The sequence below is a fragment of the Giraffa tippelskirchi genome, chromosome 13 (genome assembly GCF_054371585.1).
Source record: "Giraffa tippelskirchi isolate mGirTip1 chromosome 13, T2T-mGirTip1v1.2.pri, whole genome shotgun sequence".
In the NCBI taxonomy this organism is placed as follows: Eukaryota; Metazoa; Chordata; class Mammalia; order Artiodactyla; family Giraffidae; genus Giraffa; species Giraffa tippelskirchi.
Genome location: NC_137287.1, coordinates 47,279,435 through 47,300,662, shown reverse-complemented (window position 1 = coordinate 47,300,662; position 21,228 = coordinate 47,279,435). Strand labels below are relative to the sequence as shown.

At 41.2% G+C, this 21,228-nt stretch overlaps 1 long non-coding RNA gene across 1 annotated transcript; it reads right to left on the bottom strand.

Moving 5' to 3' along the window:
* Window positions 1–816: 816 nt before the first annotated feature.
* On the bottom strand, window positions 817–3,738 carry LOC145532036 (uncharacterized). Its single transcript, XR_014072927.1, has 2 exons — window positions 1,907–3,738; window positions 817–976 (listed from the first exon to the last, which is right to left on the bottom strand). It is a non-coding gene; the product is annotated as an uncharacterized LOC145532036 (long non-coding RNA).
* Window positions 3,739–21,228: the final 17,490 nt, after the last annotated feature.

Below are 21,228 nucleotides of genomic sequence, written 5' to 3'. Positions count from 1 at the left end.
GAACTGAGGCAGGTTTGTGCCACCTCCTGAGTTCCCGACAGCCCAGTTTTTGAGGGACACTTTCATAGGTTTCAAATCCATCCCTGAATATTCCTATGTTGTACTTTGAGGGCTTCACTGGAGTTCCTTCTGGGACTCAACAGTATTTTCCCTAAAATATCCTGAGATGGATCAAGCATTTTGTAATGATGATGGTTCAATCTCATGTGATAAGTTTCTTCCCAGATGACATATCTTTAAACAATAACAGCTAAAATGCACTGAGTGCTTATTATGCAGCAGGTTAAACATCTAAGATTTATTATCACACTTGGCCTTCAGAGCAGCCTTGAGAAGGAGGCATTCCCCTTGTTCTCATTTTACAGATGAGGAATTAGAGCTCAGAGGGAGGGAGTTTCGTTTAAGTCTCAGAGCTGGAGAAGAGTACAATCATACTGAGATCTTGGGTGACTTACACCTACAGTGACCATAGTGTTTATCATCCAAGTGGGACATTCTTGAGAATGACAAGAGGTGCTGTGGTACACCAGGGCAATAGTCAGAGTCCCGGACCATTCATGCAAACTGAGACACAAGCTCTCAACCACCACCTATATTAACCCCGTGTGTGTGTGTGTGTGTGTGTGTGTGTGTGTGTGTGTGTGTATTTAATGCATTTATTTTTAATAAATCAATCTGGGTAAGTGATTAAAGATGAGTCTCCCAGGCACCTTTTGCTAGGTTAGAAAATAAAGAGTTTGGGGGTAGGGAAGCCTTTGAATGTTCCTCAAATTCATGCATAAGGTATATGGTTTATAGATCTGATTGGATGCTCTCTTTCTTCTTTTTTTTCTTTTATTTAATACACCACCTTTGGACCTTCGTTTCAACTCCCAAGGATCTTTTCCCAAATCAACATCATGCTTCAACATTTAAGCAAGGCCAGCAGCTTCACTTCCTCCTGAATACCAGTTAAGCACCTTTGTCAACAATGATCCTGTCAGTAAGATAAATCAGATAAACCTTTAATGTTCTCATAGGCAAGATGACTTTGAATTTAGCTCTCAGGGAAAATGACCTGGGGAAAATCACCTGAATTCAAAATTGCTTAATAGTAAGTTTCAGGCTATGAAGGCAAAAAAAGTCAGAATAGAAAATAGGAAGTGGCTTCATAGAAGACAGGACTGACCCAATGGTGCCAAATACCAATAAGCAATGGGTTTTAGTTAAATATTCATGAAAAGGATATTTGTTTTCCGTGGGGTACCGTGGTCTGCTCTGTTTGGGTTAGGCGGTGCCATTCATACTTTTTTGGAATAAACACTGATGACCCTAAAATGGATTATCTGGGATTGGTGTATTGATAGCCTCTGCAAACTTTTGTTGGACAGTGCTGCTAAAGAGAAAATTATTTGGACTTCAAGCCTTGAAGGGCCTATTTGTTTGTACAAGGTACCATCAGATGGACCTTTGTGGAGAAAACCTGCCAGAGCATGGATGTTCTGGTCTCTGAGCAAACCAAATGAGGGTCCTCCTGGCTGACTCCATTAGTACATGGTCTAATTTGGAGAATATTTTAATCAGTAGGCTGTGACCAAGGGTGGCCTTACGGTAGCCCAAATCTCTCACTGCTTTCATTTGCAAAGACCAGAGGTCACACCTGATCACAAAGGGAGGCATGCAGCCTGTGATTATGTATTGTTTGACTTGTCTGGTGTTCACCTTCATTATATTTTTCGAACACTTGAACTAGTTATCACACTGTAGTCAGAAGATTTTGTATAGATATTAGGATTTTTGCCTTCTTAAAGATATTGAAGGTTCTAATGACAATTGTCTAATTGTCCTAATCAATACATCCGCAGGGATAGGAAGTGGCTTCTCTAGTTCCCCATATGGTCCTTCCCACCAGGCCCACTTCACTTACCTTGAGGACACGGAGTCTGCTGTCCCTTGGACATGGTTTTATACTTTTGTTTTGCTGCACTGTGTAGCATATGGGATCTTAGCTCTGCAACCAGGGATCAAACCCACGCCCCCTGCATTGGGAGCTCAGAGTCATAACCACTTCTCACAGGGAACTCTGTATACTTCTAAGTTACTTCTCTGTGCTTTTATCTCATAGACCCTCTTCCTTTGAGGTAAGCAAAGCATGCATTATTTTTCCTAATATACTTCAACAAAAAGAAAATGAGACCTAGAAAGACTAACTGACGTGGACAGACTTATACAGAATATTCTTGGGAGAGTCAAGACCAGATGCCAAGCCCTCTGCCCTCCACTGCTCACTCACCCAGGGCTGTTCTGAATCATGGGCCCGTGTTAGTTTGTGCCTTAGCCAGACCACCATCCTATTCTATTCAAGAACACACATGCCAGGTACCCCAGGTTTTGTCTTTGGAGGGCTGTAGCCTGGAAAACAGAATTGAACAATCCTGCAAACGTTGTTCTCCTTCTTTTCTTCCTTCCTCACCACCCCCTCCTCTTCTTCTTCCTTTTCTTTCTCCTTCTCATTTCTCTCCTTTCTCCTCTTCTTCGGTTACCACCCTCTCACCCTTTTCTTTCTTCCGTCTTTTTCTCTAATACTTCTTTCTTTCTTTTTTTTTTTCACTTCCATCTACCTATATCACATTTAGCCAAAAGCTTTCTTTCTAGTGGTCCTATAGGAATTAAAAGGAGAAAGCCTCTCTGACCGCACATATTTCAGTCCTGGGATCATACATGGGTTGCAGTCCCCCAAAAGCTGGTCCCAAGACAAGAATGGAAACAAAGTAGTTTTCTATTGGGAGTGGAGTGCTTTTAGGAAACACCAGTAAGGACATGGAGAAGTGAGACAAAAGAGGGAAGAAAATCAATAAATGGTGTGTCATCTAGCAAATTACTGTGGAAATTCATCCACCTGGAGAGACAAGGAATGAAAACAATGCAGAACATGTGTCTCGGAGTTGCCTGCTCAAGAGGCAAGGGTGCTGGTGATCACTCCTGCCAGTCACTGAGAGGTGTTCTTTTTGCTGTTGGATGTTAATTCCCCGTGTTTCTAGCTTGAACTAGAGGTGTTCAATATTAACTAGGAAGATTGATATACATTTACATCAAACCCAAAGTTGAGTTTCTTGGCAGTCAATGAAATCTCTCATTGCAAATGATTACATTTTATAGTCCTTTCCATTCATTGAAAGTGCAAGGGGACCTATGATGGTGAAAGAGTTAAGAACTATAGTTCTAAAATTTACAGATCAAATTCCAGTATGTTTGTTACATTTTTACTTGCAAATTTGATATTATTCAATTTAGTCATTTTGGGGGTCATTTTCATGGATTCTTTTATTTGTGTTTTCCATTTCATCCAATTTCTATATAACTATTTCTACTGAACATTTTTTAAGTATTCTGGATCCAAGGTATAAAAAAATAGCACAGACTTTGTTTAAATTGGAGGATAATCGCTTTACAATGTTGTGTTGCTTTCTACTTTACAACAATGTGAATCAGCTGTAAGTATACATATAACCCCTCCATTTTGAACCTCCCTCCCATCACCCCCATCCCAGCCCTCTAGGTTATCACCAAGCCCTAGGCTAAGCTGCCTGTGCTCTACAGCAAGTTCTTGTTAGCTATCTATTTTATACATGGTAATGTATATGTACTTCCCTTGTGGCTCAGCTGGTAGAAATCCACCTGCAGTGCAGGAGACCTGGGTTCAATCCCTGGGTTGGGAAGAACCCCTGGAGAAGGGAAAGGCTACCCACTCCAGTATTCTAGTCTGGAGAATTCCATGGACTGTACAGTCCATGGGATCACAATGAGTTGGGCATGACAACTCTATTTGTCCCACCCTCTCCTCCCTCTACTGTGTCCACAAGTCTGTTCTTTATGTTATAGCACAGATTATTGAAATTTGTCTTTTTTGTTGTTGTTTGTGTGTTCTTTTTATGTCAGTGGGGTTTTCACATATGAATATTTGGAATTAAATTGACTTATTATTTTATATATTTATATATCTTTAACCATATAGTTCTCAATGGTTTTATATATATATATATAAAAGTCCATGTGTGTGTGTTAGTCACTCAGTCATATTTGATTCATTGCAACCCCAATGGACTGTAGCCCACTAGGCTCCAGTGTCCATGAAATTCTCCAGGCAAGAATACTGGATTGGGTAGCCAATCCTTTCTCCAGGTGATCTTCCCAATCCAGAGATCACACCCAGGTCTCCCCCATTTCAGGCAGATTCTTTACCATCTGAGCCATCAAGGAAGCCCAGCCATCAGGAAAATTCAAAATGAAAGTGAAAGTCCAATTCTTTGTGACCCATGGACTATAGCCTTCCAGGCTAGGAAGGCAAAAGAGTTGGACACAACTGAGTGACTAACACTTCCACTCTGATACACAAGTGCATGTATATGTTTTATATATATATATGTATATATCTCTCACACACACAAAACTTTATTTTTCTACTTAGTTTTGGGGTTAAATCAATGATACTTATTTAATTTCCATTCATTGATACACTTATCTCTCTTGTCTTTCTGTTTCTCTCTCCACAATATACACACACATACACATACCATGATTGAACATGATTTTCATAGAAATTAAGAACACATATCCACTTTTTACCCATCACATTACAAATCTGGCATTTTAGAGAGGAATTGGAAAAGTGGGTCTTCAAATCTCTGGATATGTATCTAAGTGACTGATTGAAAGATCAGGAAAAACAGGGTGAAAAAGACGTGTGATGGTATCTCACATATTCCTAATGGGAGGCAGCTAGTCTTTAAACAGCTGAAGAAGTTTTAAGGTTGAAGATTTTGCATCCAAAATATCCAGGGAATACTAGAGCTTTACCCAAAACTCAAGCCTCTTTTAAGACATAAAGATGTGAAATGTTTGTTACTCAGTTGGACACAGAGTAACCAGGTTGGCATTGATATGGTATATCAAATCCATCTTATCAAGAAGAGACAAATTCTTATTGGTCCAAGAGAGAGAAAAGTCAAATACTTCAACTCTACTCACAAATACATGCTACCTCTATTTTATCTATTTCTATTATGAAATTTTATCTATTTCTTTATGAAATACTCATTGAGCAGCTAGTATGCTCCAAGTCCCCATGCTAGGTGTTAGCACTTAATAGCTACTCCTACCCTCATCATTTACCTTAAAGGCCTTGAACTTCTGCTTCTCTTCTTTTTTTGCTACAGGTGGGCAGGCATGTAGATTCTTGTTAATTATTTGTCTGGGCCTTGAACTCTTGAGAGAAGCATTCTAAGTATGGAAAGAATTCTGCTAAGCATTGCCTATTGATCATTTATCCTTTAGAACTTTTAAAAGGCCATCTTTGTTTACTCATGTGATCCTCTAAGGCATACTGTTATTCCCATCTGCTGCTGCTGCTGCTAAGTCACTTCAGTCGTGTCCAACTCTGTGTGACCCCATAGACGGCAGCCCACCAGGCTCCCCTGTCCCTGGGATTCTCCAGGCAAGAACACTGCAGTGGGTTGCCATTTCCTTCTCCTGTTATTCCCATCTAAAGCATGAAAAACAGTGGGATGGCTTTGCAATTCATTTTTGAACTGAAGAAAGTCATAAACCAGAGGAAGTTAAGCTCTGGCAGAAGGGTAGAGCTGAAGGGTGAGGGCTGTGTGAGATCTGGAGTCAAATGCTGCCTCAGACATTTCAGAGCTGTGAAGCGAGTCCCGTTCCCCCTCCTGTGATCCCTCTGCAGCAACAAGCCAGGCCTTGGTGTTCTTCAACTGCATTTCTCCCCACGGGGCAAGAAGTCCACAGGTCTGAGAGATGTACACACCTGGATCCCACACTCTCCCTTTTAGATCATGCTCCAGGTAACCTGGATCAGAATTTCTTGCCAAATTCTCTTAAGTCCTTTCTTGGACCTACAGGGGCCTGCCTCTTCCCCAGTGCATCCACATGAGAGCAAATGGCACTGCTGGTGTATGTGCTTATAGGCTGGAGGAGTGGCAGCTGTGGGTAGCGCTGTAGTGTGTGGATGCAGCCTGGACAGGTGGCCTAAACAGTCTGCATGTTGCACACTCAGCCTCTTGTGAGTATGGATGGCTTTGATGCTATAAAGAGAAGATGGACAGCTTCATTTATGTTCTTGCTTTGGACCCACAGCTACGAGTAGCCAGCCTGAATCTCACACTGGACATCATGTAATTTCTCCAAGGCTCAGTTTCCCCGACACCATGGACGTGAGTTTGAGTAAGCTCCAGGAGTTGGTGATGGACAGGAAAGCTTGGTGTGCTGCAGTCCTTGGGGTTGCAAAGAGTCAGACACGACTGAGCGACTGAACTGATAAAGGTACTGAACTGAGTACTAAACTGCCAGTACTGATGGCATTGCTTTTATGATGAAAAGTTATGTGTAATACAGGCACGTGCATACTCAGTCATGTCCAACTCTCTGTGACCCTGTGGACTGTAGCCCACCAGGCTCCTCTGTCCGTGAGATTTTCCAGACAAGAACACTGGAGTGAGTGGCCATTTCCTCCTCCAGGGGATCTTCCCGACTCAGGGATCAAACTCGCTTTTCTTGTGTCTCCTGCATTGGCAGGTGTGGTCTTTACCAGCTGAGCCATCAGGGAAGCCCCTCAAAAGGCACATAGTTAGCTTTTATTAAAAGTTGCTTTTTTAGCACTATCATTTGTTTTTAAAGCACACACTGACTACAGAGAGAGCATAATATACTCTACATCAGACAGAATTTTTAAAGGGAGATTTACCTTCAAAAGTTAGATTATATGAGAGAAGAAAGATCAGTGTGACATAGGATTTCTACATGGAGTCTGAGGATGTAAAGTTTCTAAAAAGCAGTGCCTGCCTCCTAAGGTAGCCATGTTTTTTACATGAGATCATTACGCAGAGCAGTTAGAACAGTCCTGAAGTGTTTGGTGAACTTTAGCTATGAGAAGTATGACCATTATAGTAAAAGATGAGCCATCATCCATTTCTAATTTGTTCATGTCTACATCTGATGAAAAGAGAGAAAAAGGTGAACGTGGCATTGAGCCATGGTGATTGGACACATTTATTGAATTCCAAGTGACAGACCTTCTTCTGCATGGATGTTAGCTGTGGTTATGCAGTACAGGCATGGTTACTTAGGTTTTTCCTTTCCTTCTATTTTGTTTTTCCATCCCCAGTGTGTTTAAGAAACCACAAAGGCAGAGAATACAAAGGCAGAGAATAAATTGCATGTGGGAGAAGAAAGCAGCATTGAATGTGTTCTGAAAGCACACAGGGAAGATGATAAGAAAATATTCGACACATTACGCCCTTCAGAGATAGCTTATCAGAGACTGGGTCAGCTTCACTGGTTTCACAAAATGGTCTTCTTATGGGAAGTTTTCCAGGACCAGCCAGTCCTGTGACCATTGTCTGTGGGTTTCAAGTTCAAGAGAGATCATTGTTTCCAAAGCATTATTTTTGAAGATTTCTTCTCCTCCCCCCACCCCACGCCCCCCGCCACCCCATCATCAGCAAGGAGTAGGAGGTAATCCAATCTATACATTATTGTAAAGAAAGAAAATGAGCTTTGAGTTTCTATAGGAATGTGTCAGGCAAATCCAACCTAAGGAACTCAGTTTGTTGCCTACGTGAATGACAAGGGACTGAGGTGGGGAGAGGAGAGGATATCTCGTCAAGCATATGGTCAAAGCGAAAGTATGCGGTGGTAACTTTGAAAATTAAAAGTGGAGTTATACCAAGAAGAACATCCATGTTAGGGTCCTAGTTGCTGAAAATTTTCAGTATCAGTGATGAGGAGTTATTCATGTGGGGTTCCCTAGAAGCAGAGCCTGAGACAGGGATACAGTGCCCAGGACTTAAGGAAGAAGGGGTCTTAGGAGAAACAGAGTGAGGGGATCGGTGGGTCAGTGAAGGCATGGAGCATGTGGGTGGTCTCACCTGGAGCTGAGCTGCAGCCTCATCCCTTGGAGAGCCCTGAAGCATGAATTGTACCACAGTTGGTCCTACCTTGGGGCAAGGAAACTGGCCTTTATCTTAATTTTTAAAACACTCATTGTCAGTCAGCCATTGGCTATCTCTCTATGGCTTCCAGGAGCAGGGAGTATAAATTTCTAGGCAAATGATTTGGCCAAGGGCAATTATCCAAATAAGGGGACAATTGTAACATACCCACAGCAGTTGATGAATGGACACACCAGCCTGTTAAAGAGAGTAAGAGCTCAGAACCAAGAGTGCTGACCACGAGTATTGTGACAGGTGATTATATACGTGCTAATGTATGTGGATATGCGTGTATATAGCTTGGAGATTTAGGATTTTGCTTACATAAGCATGTTTCCAGAAATCACAGATATATGTTGCAAACATGACTACATCTATTTTACATTCGGATTATCTTGGATCCAATTGTGAATATTAAAAAGATTTATGGAAGAACTGGGGTCTGTCAAGATTGTCAAATTCCTAGTCTGTAAAAAACTGTGTACCCTGGGTCAATGTTTGGCCCTCGTTCTATAAACCTCGGTACTTAATCCATAGCATTTGGCTCTGTCTTCATTCTGGGGCATGCCTTGAGAGCAATGACTGTCTTTGGAGTGGAGAAGGGGAGATGATTTGCATTGAACCTTTGGAGGCAGGCTGTAGAAGAGATCCCTTCACTGACTTGGTTAGAATTAGATGGAAAGAGAAAGAGGATCCTTTCTCTGGCTTTTCTTATACTTAATAAGGTAGCCTGAGGATGCAAGTATTGAGCTGACCAAAAATTCATTCAGGTGTTTCCTTAACACCTTATAGAAAATCCTGGACCAACTTTTTGGCCAACCTAATAGTTTGGCTCCATTCCATCTCTTCCCCTTAAGACGAGTTACTGAAGTTTCACTCCCAGGACTCTTAGGAGCCTGTCCTTGGGTATGTGCTGACAGACAAGGCCATGTGTTCAGTGTGCCATAATTTCAAATTCTGCTGTCCAAAGGAATGAGGTGTTTCCCCAATACTGACAAACTGTCTACATGTTTGCAGCTCCTTATTTGTCAGCTACTACTACTTTGTATATTAGAAGGAGGCAAATTAGCTGTAGCATTTGCAATGAACATGACAAGTTTCCTCACGAATAAACAAAACTACTAAAATACACATTTTGCATCTTATAGCAGAAGCCAGTATTGTTCTCCTTTCCATGTTTTAAGTGTATATCTGACACAGTGAACTAATTGTGGGGATTTTTATTGAAAAGGGAAAAAGCCAAGTTTATCTACCAGATTGTATTTAATTTTACCTTCAGAAATAAACTTAAGAAAATAGGCACACAATTTTTTTATTGTTTAGAACTATTGGAAAAATAACAACAATAAGAAAAAAAGAAAACATTTGAGCAATAGTTTATAATTTTTTTTAATATTTTAGTATATTAAGAAGTTGTTTATCACAAATTGGCCTATAAAATAGGTTGACAGGACATAGAGGAGCCACAAAAAATTGGTCAGGCCATATAATCTTCACCTTGCAATTACATTAACATCCTAACTTTAATTCCTCCATTATGGATTTCATAATTTACTTAAGTTATTTAAGTCTATTCATTACATTATTTAATGAGCTTAAGCTTTTGATTTCATTATGTGTTCTATTATTGGGTTGGCCAAAAAAGTTCTTCCAGGTTTTTCTGTATTAGTTCTATTCCTGTTTGGGGCATAGATGTGTGGGGTGTTTTGATATGTTCATTTCAACAAATCAAAGACATAAATAAAGCGTGATTTATATATCCTTACCTCACCCCAAAATGCCCTCTCTATCATCAATCAATTAGAAGTTGTAACTGTTTTGCTACCAGTACTGAAGAACCCAGGCTTCCCAGGTGGTGCCAGTGGTAAAAGAACTCGCCTTCCACTGCAGGAGATATAAGAGACACAAGTTCAAACCATGGGTGGGGAAGATTCCCTGGAGGAGGGCATGGCAACCCACTCCAGTATTCTTGCCTGGAGAATCCCCATGGAGAAAGGAGCCTGGTGGGCTACAGTCCATAGGGTTGCAAAGAGTCAGACACTGCTGAAGTGACTTAGCACTGAAGTAAAGATGAGGAAGTAGGGGAGACTGCTGGGTCAGGCTTACAATCTTACAGAACTGCCTCTGACTCTACTAAGTTGTGTGACTTGCTTTGCCCAATAAGACAGTAACAAGTGTGATAAGAGCAGAAAGTACTTGAGCATTGAAGGTGGCTCTTTCCTGATGCTCTTTGGAACTCTGAGACCACCCAAGTGAAGACATGTGAGCTTGTCTGTTGGAGGAATAGAGAGGCTTGGCTCAGCCATCCCCATTGCCCCAGCTAACAGCCAACCAACCACTGGACATGTGAGTGAGGCCACCCCAGATCAACCAGCGATGTCCCAGCTAACCACAGGAGCCAGCACATAAGAGCCCAGAAACATCCATTGAGCTGGCCCAGACCAGAGCTATCAGTTGACCTACAAAGTAATGAGCTACATAAATAAATGGTTGTTGTTTTTAAGCCTGTAAGTTTAGTGTGGGGCTGGTTTAGAGAAAACTGATACGGTCTTAAAAAGACACAAGCCCATATTATTTCTAAGGTCATTTTGTGTTTACACACTTTTATTTATCCTCGGGTTACTAGAAAGGGGAAGGAGTTTTTATTTTATGGTACACTAAATAGTAAGCTCTGGAGTTTTCCATTTGCAGGTAGTTTATTCCTTAGGACTTAGCAAACCTGACAGCCCACTAGAGGTGAAACGTACCAGAAAAGACTGGGGTATCGGTGATGCCCCTTTCTGTGCTCAGCCAAACTCCTACCCTCAGGTCTCTCAGGCCTCAGGATGATCTTTGGGAAGACAGAGGCTTCCCTGCCAGCACTCTCCATACCCCACCTGTGGAAGAAGGGCCATGAGAGGGATTTTCATCAGACTCACTCTGTTCATCCATGTCTGTCACAGAACTCACACTGAGCTGGGCCCAGTCAGTTAATGACATAACCTTACCAACAGCTAGGTCATTGCGAGAACAACAGTCTGGGAGGCAGAGCCCAGAACTCCAGCTTAAGAGTTGGGTCTGGTACAAAGGAAACCAATTACCTAACGAAAGATTCCAGGTCCTTGATCCATCGGATGTGGGTTTTACCTGCCTGACACAAGTATTGGCTTGTTAGCTAACACATTCCACCTGGAAGAGTCATCAGGGAAACCCCAGCCCTGACCTGGCTCTGCCCACGAGAATTCCTGACACACACCCACTGCAGAACAATGGAGCACGGCTTGCAAACAGAGGAGTGATTTTGACATTAAGCCACTGGGTCCAGGCACTTACTTCTAAGATTTTCTTTGCAGATGAAAATGATTTGAAGAGTATAAGGTACATGGAGAGGAGAATCAGGAAGCCTGAGTTCTTCTTGCCTGATCTCTGCCAGCTACTGGCTCTGCAACTGGCCAGACAGTGTCCTTTTGATCAACGGTCAAGTGAGAAAGCTTACCTCTCTCATTGCTTTGGCCCACTGAGAGTAGAGAGTGTACATTTCAGTGGTCTTAAATTTTTCACTGAGTACTAATGAGGGTAGTCTTTCAGGTGAATCCTTGAATAGAGTTCAGCAAGAGTTCTGAGATCAGAGACAGTTGGAAAGAAAGGTATTTTTCTAAAGGTTTTAAACTCTAGACAGTGTAACAGCCGGTACCAAACTTACAGGCTATAGTTCATAGGAATGTAGGATACTGTACCAACTCCTTCCTCCTCCATCTAACTCTTTAATATAAGGGACCAGTTTTGTCTTTTTTGTCTTTTTTTGTTCTATACTATATTCCTAGATAAGTGGCTTCAACCTTGGCTGCACCCCAGAATCAGGTGAGAAAACTCTAAAAAAATTCCAGTATTTGGTCCACACCTCAAATAATTGCTATCATCCCCTCAAGAGATGGGACTCAGGCATCCATATTTAAAAAAATTCACCCAGTGATTTCAATATGCAACCAAATTTGAGAACAGTGTCCTAGATCAGTGGTTCTCAGTGTGTGGTCTTTGTATCAGCAACATCAGCATCACTCGGACACTTGTTAGAAATGCACGTTTTCACATCCTTCTCCAGATTTATTGAATCAGAAACTCTGGGATGGGAATCCAGCCATCTGTAGTTTAAAAAAACTCTCCAGCTGATTATGACCTTCACAACAACTTTTGTGTTGTTTAGTTGCTAAGTTGTGTCTGACTCTTTGAGACCCCATGGACTGTAGCCAGCCAGGCTCTGCTGTCAGTGGGATTTCCCAGGCAAGAATGCTGGAGTGGGTTGCCATTTACTTCTCCAGGGGATCGTCCCAACCCAAGGATTGAAGCCGTGTCTCCTGCATTGGCAGGTAGATTTTTTTTTTTTTCCACAGAATCACCAGGGAAGCCCATATTCATAACTACTGTTCTATATCTGATGTAACCTGGGATTTCTCAGTCTTGGTATTCAGAATAACTCTTTGTTGTGGGGTGTGCTGTGCCTTGTGTCCCGTGCCTCTGCCATCTGCATGCCAGTGTCACCCTACCCCAAGTAGTGACAAAGTGAATATCCCCAGATGGTGCCAAATCCCCTACGGGAAAATCTCCTCCTGTTAAGACCACTTTCCTAGATGAGCATTTATGAAATGGTCTTCGAATTTGGCAGCCCTTTGGAATCACCTGGGGAGCTTTAAAAACTACTGATGCTTAGCACAACCATAGAGATTCTGATTGAATTGATCTATGACATGGCTTGGGTGTCAAAATTTTTTCAAAGTTCACCACGTGAATTAATCCAAGATACAACTAAGACTGGGGCTTCCTTGGTAGCTCAGCTGGCAAAGAATCTGCCTGCAACGCAGGACACCCCAGTTCTATTCCTGGGTCACGGAGATCCCCTGGAGAAAGGATAGGTTACCCACTCCAGTATTCTTGGGCTTCCCTGGTGGCTCAGACAGTAAAGAATCCGTCAGCAATGCTGGAGACCTGGGTTCGATCCCTGGGTTGGAAAGATCCCCTGGAGGAGACCATGGCAACCCGACTCCAGTATTCTTGCCTGGATAATAGTCATGGACAGAGGAGCCTGGTGGGCCGTCCATGAGGTTGCAAAAGAGTCAGATGCAACTTAGCAACTAAGGAACAAAAAAAAATTAATCAAACACTCCTAATTTTATACCATGATGACAGAAAGTAAATAGGCCTGTTGTTTATACATATCCATAGGCTATTGTGTCATCTCAATGTCAATTCTATTGACCTCTTATTTTCAGGACGATATTATCCTCATCAAAACTTCACACGAGAGGGAATGTGCCTCTATAGTTTTTCTACCTTCAAACTCTTACTCTGATCTAAATTTTGACAGATTTATCACCTGTTAAAAAAAACACACTTTCATTGATTCCTTATTTTTCTATGGATAAAGAAACCTAAAAGCTAAGACTCTCTGTGCGTTCACCTAAATGACTTTGGCAATGTTGTCTTCCAGGAGGTAAGCATACTGATGTCAGCATACTCATCACGGACACTGTAAAGGAGCTCTCTTCTTTGTCTGGCATTCTCATCACTTCTCTTCTCCCAAGGTGTTGTTCCTGCCTAGAAACTCTGTGTCCTACCTCTTTTCTTGGTCCTCGTTCTTAATTCTCAAATGTCCAAGCATGGCCCTTCTTTCTCCATGAAGGTTTTCTTTTGTCCTTGACGATTTGCTACCACTCTGTCTCCTCCCTGTTACTTGACTATAGCAGTATATATCAGTACATCCGCAATAGGTAATACAAATCAACCTTTGTTAATATTGAATGCTTAAAATTTCTATTCTTTTGTTTAACTTCTCAACTAAAACATTAGGCTCTTAAGGGAAAACTGGTATTGTCCTGCAAGATCAGTTTCTTTCTTACTGTTAAAACTTGTATTTTTAAACAATTTGACATTCGTAGAAAATTTGCAAAAACATTACAAAACTTTCCCCTAAGCTCTTCAACCAAATGTGTGTATATGTACATACCTGTCTATGTCTCCTTCCATGTATATATATGTGACTGTGTGTGAATAAAGTTTTCTGAACTGTTTGAGAGTAAGTTGCAATTTTGTAGTCGTTCAGTCGCTAAGTCATGTCTAACTCTTGCGATCCCATAGACTGTAGCCCACCAGGCTCCTCTGTCCATGGGATTCTCCAGGCAAGAATACTGGAGTGGGTTGCCATTTCCTTCTCCAGGTAAGTTGCAAACATGATGTGTATTTTACTGTTAAACACTTCATTGGGTAGTTCCTAAAATCAAGGACTTTTCTCTTATATAACCGCAGAACAGTGATCAAAGAATATTGAGACTGATAGAGATCTATTGTCTACTCTACAAACTTTATTCCAATTTCACCTATTAGCCCACTCATTTTTTCATAGCAAAAGAAGGAGAAATATGGCCCAAGTTCCCATCCAGGGTCATTGGATACATCTATTAATAGTTGCCGTACCTCTTAGTTCTCCTTTAATCTGCAACAATGCTTTAGTCTTTCTGGCCTTTTATATCTTGACATTTTTAGAGTATAAGCCAGTCATTTTGTGGAATGCCCACCAATTTGAATTTTTCCAAAGTTTCCTCTTGATTAAATTCCAGGTATATATTTTATGGGGCAATAATATCACAGGAGTGATGATAAATCCTTTTCAGTGCATCATATTAGAAGGCATTTGATTTCCATTTCTCTGTTAGTGGTGGTATTAATTTTGGTCACTTGCCTAAGATGGTATTTGCCAGTCTTATTAAAGATACTATTTTTCCCTTTTGTAGTTAAATATCTCATAGGGAGATACTTAGAGACAATGTAAATATCTTTTTTCTCCTTTGAAATAATTTCAGACTTACAGAAAAATTGCAAAAGCCACACAGAGTTCAGTATGCCCTGTATCCAGCTTCTTCTTACATTGACAACTTACAGAAATAAGTTTGCAATGGTCAAAATCAGGAAATTAACATTAATACAACACTCTTAACTAAACTTAGAAATTCACCCTCCCCTCCCCCTGCTCTTTTTTTTTCTGTTCCAGAATCCAATCCAGGGCCTCACATTGTTTATATTTGTTCTGCTTTAGTCTCCTCTAAACTATGGTTGTTCCTCAGTGTTTCCTTGTCCTTCATTACCTTGACATTTGTAATAAGTGCTGATTATATATTTTTTCAGGTTCATTCTCAGGTGGAGTTTTTCTGTTACATTCTTCTGACTAGACTATGTTATGCATTTGTGGGAAGAATGCCACAAAACTGTTGTTGTGTCTTCTCAGTGCATGATATTGGGGAACATCATGTTGATATGTCCTATTGAAGGTGATTTAACCTAGATCACTCAGTCAAGGAGGTGTCTGTTGGATCTCTCTCTGTAAAATTAATCCTTTCCCATTGTAACTTACCAATATCTGGAGAGAAATACCTGAAAACAATGCAAATATATTGTTTCTCCTTGAAATTCCCCACTGATTTTAGCCATTGGTAGATTTTGCCTGAAACAGTTATTATTGTGGTCTTTGCTAGTGGTGATTTTGTCTCACATATTGTTTTCTAACAAATTAGTTTTAATACCTTTTGATGATTCTTGACTAGAACAATGATTACTATGGTGATTGTCAGATGGTGTATACTAAATCGCCAATCTTGTTTCTTATTGTTGAACATGAACTTCTCAGGAGCATAAACTAAAGCTGTTAAATTCCTATTGCCAGCTGTGAACCTACTGATTCTACTTTGTGCAATCCTAACCTTAGACTCTATTTCTAGATGGTATTGAAACCAGAGTTGCTTTGGGAAGAACTGTAACCTCAGAGGAATTATTAAGATAATTCTATGGGGCTATACCATATCTTTATAATTTAGGAAGTGGTTCTCACCTTAATTGGGTACTTGGCATAATAGTAGTAATCACTGGCTTTTGTTTAGTACCTTATAATTTTAAAAGCAGTACTTAAAACACTTTGAAATAAATTATTTGGTATGTCCACAGGCCAGATCTGGCCTACTGGCACATGTAAATCTCTTTTAATAGATAATTTTTTCTATTTTCTAAATCTACTTTTGGGGGAGGAGTGGTCTGAGTAATGAACACTAGCTTGCTATGACAAACATTGTCAACACCTCAGTCTCAGCAGCTTAACACAATAAGTGTTTATTTTTTGTATAGAAAGTATAATGTAGATGTTCCTGATCAGTATAAGGATTGTTCAGGGAACCAGGTTTCCTCTCTCCTACGGCCTCTTAGTTCTTGGCTAGATGCTCTGCATTTGGATGACAGAAGTAAGAAGAGGAACTCTGGAGAATTCCTTTGGTGGTTCTCTTGTCCAGGCTAGAAATGGCCTATCACACTTCTGCTTGCTTTCCATCAGCTAGAACTTGGTCACACGGTCACTCGTACAGCAAGGGAGGTAGGGAAGGTACATATGCCCAGGAGGTAGAAGAAACAGCTTTGCTGAAAAGAGCAGTTTCTTTCATAGTTTGATTCTTGGATTATCACATGTCACCATGAAGCCCACAGCTCAACCCAAAGATGAGTCATCAAAATGTGCTGCATTGAACACATCTGGTGTGTGGAGCCCTCTGCCTCATTGATAGAAAGAAAGCTTCCTGACGATTTAATTACAGTTATCTTTGCAGCAACATTTTAATTTCCTATTATAGCTCTATTCCCCTTGAATGCACTGTCTCTAACTTTTCACTTCAAAAAAATTACTGAATCAACAGTCCCTCAAGTTACGTAGTCAACCCACACATTCAGGAAAGAGTCACTGATTACTCTTAAACTCCAAGCCAGCAGCGAATAACTCAGAAGAGCTGAAGGAATCAGTGTGTCTCTAAGGCAATACCACAGAGCCAGCAGGAGTAGAGAGAGGGCTTTTTTGGGAAGAAGCGTCTCTTTTGCCCAGTTTCTATCAGAAAATAAAAGCCAAAGTCAAAACACTTTGAACCCCTCCGTTTGATGGAGACAATATGAATTTTCAAATGATTATTTTTAAAAGCTCATTAACAACAGCATGACAAATTTATCCCTTGTTGTCTAGAACAGAATGGCTATATCTGAATTTATATTTTCTTCAAGTTAAATATCTATACTACCACCCACATAGTTGAGAAATACTGATCACTTCTATCACATATTGAAAGAAGTCAATACCCCCAGCATTAGAGACAGGGACTTCTCACTATTCATTAGAGAAAGCAATGGAAGGTAGGGGTGGGGGGTGGGGGTGACCTTTTGCATAACTCTGGATTCTTCATTGTAAAGGAGTCCTGTTCCCCCTGGGAACTGCATAAATTTTCACCTGAGAGCATCTCAAGAAAATGAATAAATCTAGCTCAGTAAGGATGTTCTTTATCAGAAAAGAGTCATTCCAAATCCCGTAATCTTGGTAGAATTAGCTGTTTGTGAGTCAGAAGTATGTTAAGGTATTGTGACAGAGGAAGTGTTTTCAGCTGAACATAATTCCCTATGATTGATCCTGGCTGCCAAGGTTTCTAACAGCAGAACATTATGGCAAAGTTGGCACTGTCACCTCCACTGTCTGGACAGGCAGAGACACACTGAGCAGGCACTTTTCTCTTGTGAGGCACTCAGCATCATCGTGCTATTAAGAAGAAGAAAGCGGGGCCTCCTGTTCTGTCTAATCTACATCCAGTTCTGTAACTGATATGAACCGTGAGGTTTACAGTGGGGTCAACTGCCACATGACTTCACAGCTTCCACTGAGTCATGTCATCACACTGCCCTTTCTCATTATTATTATTTATTGTTCCTTGAACTCAGCAAGCAAAAGTGGCTCATACAATAACTCTGGCGGTGCCAAAACAAATAGACACACTCCTGCCCCAGCCAGCCGCTTAGGGTTTGGTGACACAAATAATACTGCATAAATGAAAAATGCAGAACGAATGAAGAATGGAAAGTGTGGGTGTCTCCTCTATTCTGTTTCTTATGCCATCAGCTCCATTCTCTTGGACTCAAAGAAGATAGGCATACTGGAAATTTATATCTCCATTTCTGAATAATTGCTTGAAAAACAGAAGATTTGGATATTTCAATAACTCTTATGAAAAAGTATTTTTAAAATTCCACAGATTTAGAAATAATTCAACCTAATTTAGGGCATAGTTCTTGAAAAGAGAATATTACTGATGACTATTGTTAAATCTGTGAGTATAATCTCTTTTCCTGCCTGCCTTAAAATAAAACAAGATTACCTGCTATTAGAGCCTCCTCTGATATCCACTTTTATTTATCGATTTCTCTGGCTGGGCTGTGCAGCCTGGTGTTCCCTGAGCAGGCACTGAAACTGTGCCCCCTGCAGTGCAAGCATGAAGTCTCAACCAGTGGACCACCAGAGAAATCCCTCTTATCTATTTTTAAAATATCTTACATCCATCCCTTTGCCCAGTTTGTGGGCATTTGCTGTTGTTTTTCTGTCCAGTATCTTTTCTTTCTTCTGGTAACAGTATTCTTATGTTCCTAAAAGAACTTTCTTCTCCACAATCAGGTCCTGTGGTTTATTTATTAATTTATTTTTTAAAAGATTTTTATATGTGAAAGTGAGAGTGAAAGTCTCTCAGTCGTATCTGACTCTTTGCGACCCCATGGACGGTAGTCCATGGAATTCTCCAGGCAAGAATGCTGGAGTGGCTAGCCTTTCCCTTTTCCAGGGGATCTTCCCAACCCAGGGATCGAACCCAGGTCTCTCAAATTGCAGACGGATTCTTTACCAACTTTACCAACCAGCCACAAGGGAAGTGAGCCATTCTTAAAGTCTTTATTGAGTTTGGTACAATATTGCTTCTGCTTTATGTTTTTATTTTTTGTCCATGAGGCATGTGAGATCTTAGTTCCCCATCCAGGGATTGAACCCGCACCCCCTGCATTGGATAGAAGTCTTAACCACTGGACACTAGGGAAGTCACAGGTCCTGTGGTTTAAATAGAGTTGAGTCCACCCCAATATCCCAGAGTGTTCACATGACCCAGGCTCATTGGGGGTGATCATGTGACCCACACCTATCCAATCCTAGTACATCCTGCACCTTTGGGGATGTGGAATATGTAATAAGAGCAAAGCAGTATAGAAGGTCTTATCTGTCAGCCTTATGCAGAGGGCGAGAAAATGTTCTGGAACCATCTAGCGCCATTTTGCCATCTTGGATTGTGGTGGCAGAGTCAGTTTTGAAGGGAATCTGCCAAGAAGGGCTATGATTCCAGAATGTTCTGTGGACATCACTTGAGTTCCTAGAGGTACTAGTTCCTGAAACCAGTCATTGCTATTGAATCAACACAAATTCTTACTTTTTTAAATGCCAGTTGAGTTGGGATTGCTGTCAATTTGCCAGAAGGGTTTGGAAGAGCTTGTCTCCATTGGAAACACTCCAGCATATTCTTTTGAGAAAAGATCATAAACTAGAATCCCAGCAGCGTTTCTTCTATAGCTTTCTTTATTTCCCCTATCATTGCTAATTTTGAGGGTATCTTCATTGGTATTTTAATACAAAGTAAATGCTGTATAAATCTCTCAATGCATTATTGTCCACATTCTGAGCATAAAAGAACTTGTCAGCTGTGCTTTAGGTTATTAGCTTACCGTTGTTAGGGCTACAGGTTAAATTATATGTTGGTAAAGTCTTTCCCTCATGACCGTACTTTGGCTGAATCCCATCTCCAGAGAGAGGAAATGTTTCTGTCACTCTCCCTCTTCCTGAGGAAGCATGTCCCCAGCCTTGCAAAGTCATCACGCCTGAAAAAATCACCACCAGGCTCTGATAACACACAGATCCCTCCCAGGTTGCTAATTATGTTGTCCCTTCCCCCTCTAAAAGCCACTCACCTCTGCAATGTCCCCACCTTTGAGTAATTGGCTTTTCCTAGAACAAACACACACAGTATGTGCTATAAAGGCAAAGTCAGGCAAACTTCAGACAAAAAAAAAAAGGAAAAAGAAGAGAGGTGCTGCTTTATGTTCAATTATTTATAACATGAAAACTTTTATTACTTCTTACTTTGTTCATCCTTTGTTTGACTCACTTTCTGAGGTGATGTGGTGTAGTTCCTATAATCTTATCCTGAATCCTGGCTCCATGTACATCAATTATGTAATCTTGGGCAAATAATGTAAACTTTATGTTCTCTGTTCCATGTTTGGGAAAAAAATAATTTACAATACATTCCTTGTGATAATGTTGTCAGAAGCAAATAGGATAATACATATAGAGTATTTAGGACAGTATGCAGTAGGCACTCAGGCTGCCCTTAGTGGCTGGATAGCTTCTCTCATCCTCCCGTCCCCGGAACTGCCCTGCCCACTGCTCCAGCCTAAACTGATCCTCTTTGCTCACTACAACAGGCAACTCTTTATAATTTTAGGTACATTGAAAATATTTTGTTTGGTCTAAAATATTTATCTTTTTGCCTTTGCTGAAATCCCTCTTATAAGTTCATTCTGTGTTGAATGTTGAAGGCCCCTATTAAAATATAACAGCACTAGTCCTTCTACACATTTAATTTATCTACTGATGCCTAGCAGAGATCAGATTCTGGGGGCAGGTAAAACAGGATGGGTCGGTGGAAGAAAGGCCCAGCACTGCTGTGTTTTGCCTCGGATTTCAGAACTTTGGGAGAGATAAGAACCGAGTAACAGAGGAAAAAGAGGGTCCTGCCTGGCTAGCCAGAGAGCCAGCATCAAGTGGTGAATGGTGGGTACAGGATGTCAAGGCGAGGGCTCCATCACCTCTTTGTGGGATGCTACAGTGGGGAGCTCCAGCTGACACCTAAGCTGGATGGTATAAAGCTACTCCAGGCTGCAGTGAGAGCTCAGGCAATAGTCAGCAGTCAGAACTCAGTCAGAATAGACCCTGGTTCACTTTGAAGTCAGAAGGATTCAAAACAGGGAAGTAGACACACAGTTGATGGAAAATCTGAGATGCCAGCAGAGGCTGATGCAGAAATGGTGAATTTAGGAAAAGCAGAAAGTTATGCAAAGCCTCTGGGGCTAGAAGTACAAGGGAGGGGATGATGTCCCTAAAACTGGGGGCTAAGGCCTCAAGCAAAGGCTAGATACTCAGGGGGCCTCTCTGGCAGGGTCTGAAGCCACAGAGAAGGCCCTGAGACAAGTTTACAGAACAGAAGGAGGGGAGGTATCCTGGCGTCTTCCTTCCTTCTGTCCTCTGACCTCCTGCAGGGTCTCCCTGTGGGTGAACCTTGCTGGAAGCGAGTTGGTTACAGGAACCTGAAAAACAGAGCCTGCGGGACTCTTG